General features: G+C 43.6%; 1 pseudogene; it reads left to right on the top strand.

Annotated features, from left to right (window-relative positions):
• The first annotated feature begins 2,775 nt into the window (after positions 1 to 2,775).
• Positions 2,776 to 4,854, top strand: LOC129136971 (large ribosomal subunit protein uL23-like; annotated as a pseudogene).
• The last annotated feature ends 4,712 nt before the right edge of the window (positions 4,855 to 9,566 follow it).

The following is a 9,566-nucleotide window of genomic DNA, read 5'->3' on the forward strand; positions in this document are numbered from 1 at the left end:
CTCTCCAAGTAGCTTGGACTACAGGTGCACGCCACCATCCTCAGCTAACTTTTTAACTTTTTGTAGAGACGGGGTCTCTGTATGTTCCCCAGGCTGGTCTCCAACTCCTGGGATCAAGTGATCTTCTAGAGTCTGCCTCTTGAATTGCTGGGATTACAGCTGTAAGCCACGGCAGCCAATGTGTCAATTTTTTAAAAGGCTATTATTGATTATCCAACAACCCTAGAGGTAGTACTATTTCTGTTTTCAGACGAGGACTCTGGCACCCAGAAAAGTTGACACTTTGTCCAAGGTCATGCACCTAGTATAAAGCAGGAGCAAGCATTCTTTTTTTTTTTTTTTTTTTTTTGAGACAGAGTCTCGCTCTGTTGCCCAGGCTAGAGTGCAGTGGCGTGATCTCGGCTCACTGCAAGCTCCACCTCCTGGGTTCACGCCATTCTCCTGCCTCAGCCTCCCTAGTAGCTGGGACTACAGGCGCCTGCCACCGCCCGGCTAATTTTTTTGTATTTTTAGTAGAGACGGGGTTTCACTGTGTTAGCCAGAATGGTCTCGATCTCCTGACCTCGTGATCCACCCGTCTCGGCCTCCCAAAATGCTGGAATTACAGGCGTGAGCCACCGCACCCGGCCAAGCAGGAACAAGCATTCTAATAACACATCTGACTGCAAAAGCCAGGCTTTTCTACCATGTAATTTTGCCTGCCGGTGTAGACACGTCTTTTGTGGTATAATAAGCCTTCATAGAAGGTGCTCTAAGTGCTCTAAGAATTAAGTAACTGCATGTGAGAAATCAATATGCTACAAAAATACACTTTTAATGTGACATAGCCTTTTATGCCAAAGTGATATTTATTTAATATTCCCCCAATTTCTCTAGCTTGATCATTTGCTACAAAGGGGATCAATAAGATCCCAATTTGTCTTTGTGAAAAGTAAATGAAGTGGACTTTCCCTCTATTCATGTGGTATTTCTAAATGGCCTTGAGCTATTTACAGTCAAGTTAATGGAATTAATACTATACCATCAAAAACATATAACGTCCTTATCTAAAGTGCAGCACGAACACTTTCCTCTTTGTGTTATGGCCATTGACATATACAGATGCTCCTCCATTTACGATGGTGTTATGTTCAGATAAACCCATCATAAATTGAAAATATCGTAAGTCAAAAACTTTCAATTTATGATGGATTTTTCTGGATGCAATACCATCATAAATCTAGAAGAGTTCTGAATGCATGTCACTTTCACCATCGTAAAAGTTGAAAAATCGTTTAGTCAAACCATAGTTAAATTGTGACCATCTGCATTTCGTTTCTTCTCCGAAAGCTCTTTTAGGGCAGTTGAGGATGCTACATAATGTATTCACCAAATTGTTTTTAAATGAATGGACAAATACATGCACACCAAACACTTCAACAATCATCACCTCTAATGTGGCAGTACATTTTTCTTTTCTTTTCTTTTCTTTTTTTGAGACAGAATCTCGCTCTGTCACCCAGGCTGGAGTGCAGTGGCGCGATCTCAGCTCACTGCAACCTCTGCCTCCCAGGTTTAAGAGATTCTCCTGCCTTAGCCTCCAGAGTAGCTGGGATTACGGGCGTGCGCCGCCACCATGTGCAGCTATTTTTTGTAGAGATGGGGTTTCACCATGTTGGCCAGGCTGGTCTCGAACTCCTGACCTCGTGATCTGCCCGCCTCAGCCTCCCAAAGTGCTGGGATTACAGGTGTGAGCCACCGCGCCCAGCCCAGAGTAAGTACTTTATGCTAAGGACCAGATGCAGAGTAAAGGTTGAGGTCTTCCTTACCCCAGAACAGGGCAAAAAAGCCAACATAACCCTTATTGATTAAGCCATAAATTCAACCACCACTTATTTCCAAAAAGTATGAAAGTTAGCATTTAATCACCTTCCACCACCCCTTTCCCAAACCACACACACACACACACACCCCGCTGAGATTTTTCTTGTTTTCCTGCTTCTTCTTTAAACCTGTTAAACAATGTCTGTTTAAGGTTAAAAATCTACTATAGGATGTGCTTTAGCTATGTAAGTGGTACACGCTGCAAAAAGCCTTCCAGTTGCTTTGGTTGAAAAAGTCCCTCTGAACACTTAAACATAGAAACCAATCCTGGCAACATCTGACTGGATTTGAGTTTTGTGTGTCCCTGGAGGGAAACCACGCACTTGGAAGTCAGTGCTGTGTTTGGTACATACTAAGTATTCAACAAATGTTTTCCCAATCAATGACTGAAATTGTCCACTTTTCTTTGACTCCTGATCGTGTTGCCCACACTGTATGTATGTATGTATGTATGTATGTATGTATGTATTTACTTGAGACAGAGTCTCACTCTGTTGCCCCAATTTTCGTATTTATTGTAGAGATGGAGTTTTACCATATTGCCCAGGCTGGTTTCGAACTCTTGAGCTCAAGCGATCCACTGCTTCAGCCTCCCAAAGTGCTAGGATTGCAGGCTTGAGCCACCACGTCCAGCCATTGCTCACATTTTATGTCACCATTCTCATTTTTTCCAGGGACAGATTTGAGTTCCACTGCTTGGGGTAGGGGCAATGCTTTAGATGAGAAAAGAAGAGGGATGTTTGAAAATCAGTCCAGTTAGAGAAAGAGAAAGTGAAGAGATTTATGAACCACTAGAGTTCTTTCACGCTAAAATATTTTACGCTAAAATATTAAGGTTTGAGCTCTGTGGAGGTAAATTCTCTTTCTTCTGTGGTTATGGTGATATGGAAGGAGAGTGCTGGGAAGGGAAGAGCTTGGTCCCTTTAAATGACACAGAAGAAGGGAAGGGAAGTGCCCCGGAGAGGAGGGCGTGGTCCCTGGCTAGGGCTCCACCCCCAGGGACCTAGGAGAGGACAGGCATTTCCTGCCCAAATGTTGCATTTCCTAAGACCACCTGGGCCTGCCACGCCCTCATTCTGTGCCTATAAAAACCCGAGACCCTAGCAAGGCAGAGACGGAAGTAGCTGGAGCTGGAAAGGAACACCTCGGTGGAGGAATACACAGGCAGCTGGACGTCTAGAGGAACGCACAGCCAGGCACCAGCATGCAGGCTGGCCACTGACCAGCAGAATAACGTGGAGTTTGGCTGGGGTAATCGAAGGAGCGCGAGTCCGATTCCAGGGGAAAACCAGCTCCCCCATCTGCTGAGAACTACTTCCACTCAATAAAACCTTGCACTCATTCTCCAAGCCCACTTGTGATCCGATTCTTCCGGTACACCAAGGCAAGAACCTGGGATACAGAAAGCCCTCTGTCCTTGCCACAAGGTAGAGGGTCTAATTGAGCTGGTTAACACAAGCTGCCTAGAGATAGCAAAACTAAAAGAGCAAAACTAAAAGAGTATCCTGTAACACACGCCCACTGGGGCTTCAGGAGCTGTAAATATTCACCCCTAGACACTGCTGTGGGGTCGGAGCCCCACAGCCTGCCCATCTGTATGCTCCTCTAGATGTCTGAGCATCGGAGCACTGAAGAAGCGAGCCACACCCCCACTGCACGCCCTGCAAGGGGGGACAAGGGAACTTGTCCCTTTTCAATGGCATGGTCCCAAACCTGATAGTCCTTTGTTAATGTATGCCCTCGAAGAGGGAAAGGAAGGTAAACCCAGAGGCAAATCCGTTACCAATTTTGAAAGAAAAACCTCAAAGTACAGTTCCTATTGAGCAAAGGTCAGTGATATAATTTTTGAAAACAGGACCCTTTTCACAAGATGGCGCCAAAAGCGAAAAAGGAAGCGCCTGCCCCTCCTAAAGCCGAAGCCAAAGCAAAGGCTTTAAAGGCGAAGACGGCAGTGTTGAAAGATGTCCACATCCACACAAAAAAAGAAGACCCGCACGTCACCCACCTTCCGGAGGCCCAGGACACTGCGACTCGAGGCCACCCAAATATCCTCGGAATAGCGCCCCCAGGAGAAACAAGCTTGACCGTTATGCCATCATCAAGTTTCTGCGGACCACTGAGTCCGCCATGAAGAAGATAGAAGACAACGCCACACTTGTGTTCACGGTGGATGTTAAAGCCAACAAGCAGCAGATCAAACAGGCTGTGAAGAAGCTCTGTGACATTGATGCGGCCAAGGTCAACACCCTGATTCGGCCTGGTGGAGAGAAGAAGGCATATGTTTGACTGACTCCTGATTACGATGTTTTGGATGTTGCCAAAAAATTGGTATCATCTAAATTGAGTCCAGCTGGCTAGTTCTAAATATACGTGTATCTTTTCACCATAAAAAAAATTTTTTTTGAAAACAGAGGGGAACACTTTAATGCACTCAAAGACTATGAAAAGATGATGGGCCTCCCAGATGATTTCTCCCTGAGAAATCTCTGCCTAGAGGCAAAATAAAGAGGCTAAGTAAGGCAGGATTTTCTACTGTAAAATCTAGAAACAGGACGTCTTCTTCCACCATTCACATGAAAGTTCATTCATTTCTTCAAAAACTTTTTAATTTGAATGCCTTCTATGTACCAAAAACTATTTTAGGTGCTGGAGATCCAAATTAAGGGTTGAAAAGAATGCAAAGCATGAAGAACATTAGGAGATACTCAGAGAAAGTAGTCACCTGGCTTGGTGGCTCATGCCTGTAATCCCAGCACTTTGGGAGGCCAAGGTGGGAGGATCACTTGAGGTCAGGAGTTCAAGACCAGTCTTGCCAACATGGTGAAACACCGTCTCAAAGCTGGGCACAGTGGCTCATGCCTGTAATCCCAGCACTTTGAGAGGCCGAGGTGGGTGGATCACCTGAGGTCAGGAGTTCGAGACCAACCTGGCCAACATGGTGAAACCCCCATCTCTACTAAAAATACAACAAATTAGCCAGGCATGTTGGCAGGCGCCTGTAATCCCAGCTGCTTGGGAGGCTGAGGCAGGAGAATCGCTTGAACCCAGGAGGCGGAGGTTGCAGTGAGCCAAGATTATGCCATTGCACTCCAGTCTGGGCAACAAAAGTGAAACTGTCTCAAAAAGAAAAAAAGAAAGAAACCCCAGCTCTACTAAAAATACAAAATTTAGCCGGGCATAGTGGTGCACACCTGTAGTCCCAGCTACTTGTGAGGCTGAAGCAGGAGAATTACTTTAATACAGGAGGTGGAGGTTTCAGTGAGCCGAGATTGTGCCACTGCATTCCAGCCTGGGCGACAGAGCAAGACACCGTCTCAAAGAAAAAAAAAAAAAGAAAAGAAACCTCTCTTCCTTCCAAGGCCCCTGGAGAGTACCTGTTGCTCTCTCTTCCCTAACAGATAAGCTTATTGGCGGGGCGCGGTGGCTCATGCCTTCAATCCCAGCACTTTGGGAGGCCGAGGTGGGTGGATCACCTGAGGTCAGGAGTTCGAGACCAGCCTGGCCAACATGGTGAAACCCCATCTCTACTAAAAATACAAAAATTCTTTGGGAGGCCGAGGCGGGCGGATCACCTGAGGTCGGGAGTTCGAGACCAGCCTGACCAACATGGAGAAACCCCATCTCTACTAAAAATACAAAATTAGCCGGGTGTAGTGGCACGTGCCTGTAATCCCAGCTACGCAGGAGGCTGAGGCAGGAGAATCGCTTGAACCTGGGAGGCGGAGGTTGCAGTGAGCCGAGATTGCACCACTGCACTCCAGCCTGGGTGACAGAGCAAGACTCCATCTCCAAACAAAACAAAGAAACCCAACAGATAAACTTCTTAAAATAAAACCTCTCCTACTGTACAGAGTTGACAATAAGCATTTAGAAACTTTTACAGCCATTTGACATGGCCATGACATCCAAACCTGGAACCAGTGGACTTGTCAGGTTGAACAGACTATAGACCAATCTGGTTGCTGCCCAGCTCCAGGGATGCATTGCATCTGGTGCAAGCTGCATACTAGTCATGAACAGTAGGACCCTGTTGTCAATCTATGACAGATTGAAAATTAAATGTGTGCTTCATCATAGACGTTTGAAAAGCACTGGTTTATACCACACTGTTCTGCTTCATCTCTTATTCAGTCTTCAAGCCATTTCAATTTGTTATCTGCCCTTCACCTGCTGAAAATACCACAGGAAAGGTCACTGACCTTCATAGGGCCAAATTCAGTGTATTATTTTTTTGTCCCCATTATATGTGACATCTCTGCAGCATTTGGCACCCTCTGCTTTGTAACATCACAGAAGGTATGTTCTCCTCCTACCTCTTTGACAATTCTTTCCTTTTTCTAGGCTTCTCTTCCTTTGCCCACTCTTGGACTGTTTCTCTTCTTCTACGATACTCACAAATTTTTGCTGGGCGTCTTATTGATGCTCCGTGGTTTTAACTATATGCTACTGATTTCCAATCTCTATTTCCAGGGTTATAAACTTGATGGTACGTTAATGTGCTTAAGACAAAAGAAATCAGTTTAAAGGTGCTTTTTTTTTCAAGATAAGCAGAGAATCAGTTTTTTTTTCATTTATCTGTTTAAAAAGTGCTTATTTATTTTTTAAGAGAAGGGGTCTCACTCTGTCACCAACGCTGGAGAATAGTGTTGCACTAAGCAACACTATTTTTTAATGTAAAAAATGTATATTATTCAAAAACATTACTCTGAAGAGGAGTTCGTAGTCTTTACCAGATGCCCAAAGAATCTTTGGAAAAAGGTTAGGAAGGCCTGTAGAAACTCATGCCCCCATGACAATACCCATGTGGAACACGGAGCTCCCAACTGGTTTTTACTTTGGCCCTAGGCCTTCTCCCAAATGATTTAATGGAAGTGGTGATAAAAAGGCCCTTTTTGTTCTTGATATTAAGGAGATTCTTAGTGAAGAAAGCCTGTTGGAACATTTCAAATAACAATTCTAGGCTGGGCTCAGTGGCTCATGCCTGTAATGCCAGCTCTTTGGGAGGCCAAGGGGGGTGGATCACTTGAGGCCAGGAGTTCAAGACCAGCCTGGCTAACATGGCAAAACTCTGTCTCTACTAAAAATACAAAAATCAGCTGGGTGTGGTGGTGCACGCCTGTGGTCCCAGCTACTCGGGACGGTGGGGCATGAGAATCGCTTGAACCTGGGGGACAGAGTTTGCAATGAACCAAGATGTAGCCACTGCACTCCAGCCTGGGGGACAGAGTGAGACTCTGTCTCAATAAATAAATAAGTAAATAAATAAATACTCGATATTTGAAGAGAAATGCCATTTATTTCCTCTAAGTGCTGTTTAACACTCACTTCTAGGCTGGGTGCGGTGGCTCATGCCTATAATCCCAGCACTTTGGGAGGCTGAGGTAGGAGGATTGCTTGAGCCCAGGAGTTCAAGACCAGCCTGGGCAACAAAGCGAGACCCCATCTCTAAAAAAATAAAATATAAAATTAGCCAGGCATAGTGGTGGACTTATAGTCCTAGCTACTCAGGAGGCTGAGGTGGGAGGATCGCTTGAGCCCAGTTTTAGGTTGCAGTGAGCTGTGATGGCACAACTACACTCTGGCCTGAGTGATAGAGCAAGACCCTGTTTCAAAAAATAAATAAATAATAAAATAAAACTCACTTCTAGAAAATCTTTTCTCTTTTGGATCCGTTTTTTTTCTTGCATTCCATTATTGCTTATTCAATTGCTTATCACTGTATACTTATTAGTTTACAGGTCTATTTTGTCTCTGCAACTGGATTATAAAAGTGCCCTTGAGAAGTTTATTTCTCAGGATGACCAGGACAGTGTTCTACAAATAGACACTCAATAAATGCTTCCTGATGAGTGCAAGGCCTCTCAGAAAAGTGAACTTATTTATCATAAAAGCAAGATGAAAAAACAATATGGTTAATTACAAGGAGGTAAAAAAGAGGAATCTTTGATTCTGGATGGTACTTGCAAAAGGAATTGTGTATTTATAAACATTGTGTTGTAAACATTGTGTTTATAAATAGCTTGTATTTACTAGTGAGGATTAAAAATCATCTTTAATAGAACGTGATCTTTTAAATGACCTGTAAATTCCATTTTCTATCACCAGCGAAGAGTAGGCCAGGTTTTCTCTAATGAGCAGATTGTATGATAAAAGAACATTGCTAAATTAATTTCTTTCTAAAATATTTGATACAGGGGCTGGGTGTGGTGGCTTGTGCCTGTAATCTCAGCACTTTGGGAGGCCAAGGCAGGTGGATTACTTGAGGTCAGAGTTCGAGACCAGCCTGGTCAATATGGTGAAACCCCGTCTCTACTAAAAATACAAAAATTAGCTGGGCATCGTGGTGGATGCCTGTAATCTCACCTACTTGGAAGGCTGAGGGAGGAGAATCACTTGCATCTGGGAGATGGAGGTTGCAGTGAGCCGAGAGCAGGACACTGCACTCCAGCCTGGGTGACAGAGCAAGACTCCGTCTCAAAAAAAAAAAAAAAAAAAAAAAAATCAAGTTTCTGAAAATTCCACCAGATGGGGAAATGCTGACAATATGCTAGTTAAATTTAGTATTCATCTCAATGTAGAATCTGTATTAATCTCCATGATATTAAAAATGCATAAAAAATTTGATAGAGGAATTTGGCCATGGCTTATATGTGGACAGACAAGTTTTACAGTAAAAGCAAAAGCATAGAATAACAGAAAATATAACCATGACTTTTTAAACTATAGGATATTCCATTTCAAAGATGCTATAGTTATGGTAGTTTTAAAAATTTCTTATCTATTGAAACCATTGTTACATGTTGCTGCAAAGCAGGCTTACAAATCTAAATTCAGATATGACACATGATTTTCCTAGTCAATGATTTATTTCATGCTATCAAAATGTTATCTTCATTAAAAATGTTTTTAATGCTGGGCACGGTGGCTCACGCCTGTAATCCCAGCACTTTGGGAGGCCAAGGCGTGTGGATCATGAGGTCAGGAGATCGAGACCATCTTGGCTAACACGGTGAAACCCCGTCTCTACTAAAAATACAAAAAATTAGCCGGGTGCGGTGGCGGGCGCCTGTAATCCCAGCTACTCAGGAGGCTGAGGCAGGAGAATAGCATGAACCCGGGAGGTGGAGCTTGCAGTAAGCCGAGATAGCACCACTGCAGTCCGGCCTGGGCAAAAGAGCGAGACTCCATCTCAGAAAAAAAAAAAATGTTTTTAATATATTTTTCTTTCCACATTTATAAATTTCCTGAGCCAATTCTGAAGCTTAAATGATCCTAAATGTCTACAATACTAAAAATATAGTCAATATTTTCCAAATAGTTATTAAAGCTCTGCATCCTTTCATTTAATTTTGAAATTAATCAAGTCCTGTCATTTCTCCTACATACCTCTCAAATCCACCTACCCCAAATGTATTTGCCACTGCCTTGATTTAGGCATCTTAATCGCCTCCAATTTCTTTCTCCTTACACATATTCTTATCATGGTCATAAAACAATCAGGTTTGTATTTCAGAAAGATCATACCACTCCTTTGCTTAAAACCCTGCACCAGCTCCTTAGCACAAAATTTCACATGGTATCCAATGCCCTCAATGATCTAGCTCATACCCACCTCTCCTGCACTTCTCTCATCACAGTGCCTCACGCTTGACTCAATAGCAGCTGTAATGAAACATTTGCAAGGCATCTGCGGTTTTTTTTTT

Source organism: Pan troglodytes, chromosome 15 (genome assembly GCF_028858775.2).
Source record: "Pan troglodytes isolate AG18354 chromosome 15, NHGRI_mPanTro3-v2.0_pri, whole genome shotgun sequence".
NCBI lineage: Eukaryota > Metazoa > Chordata > Mammalia > Primates > Hominidae > Pan > Pan troglodytes.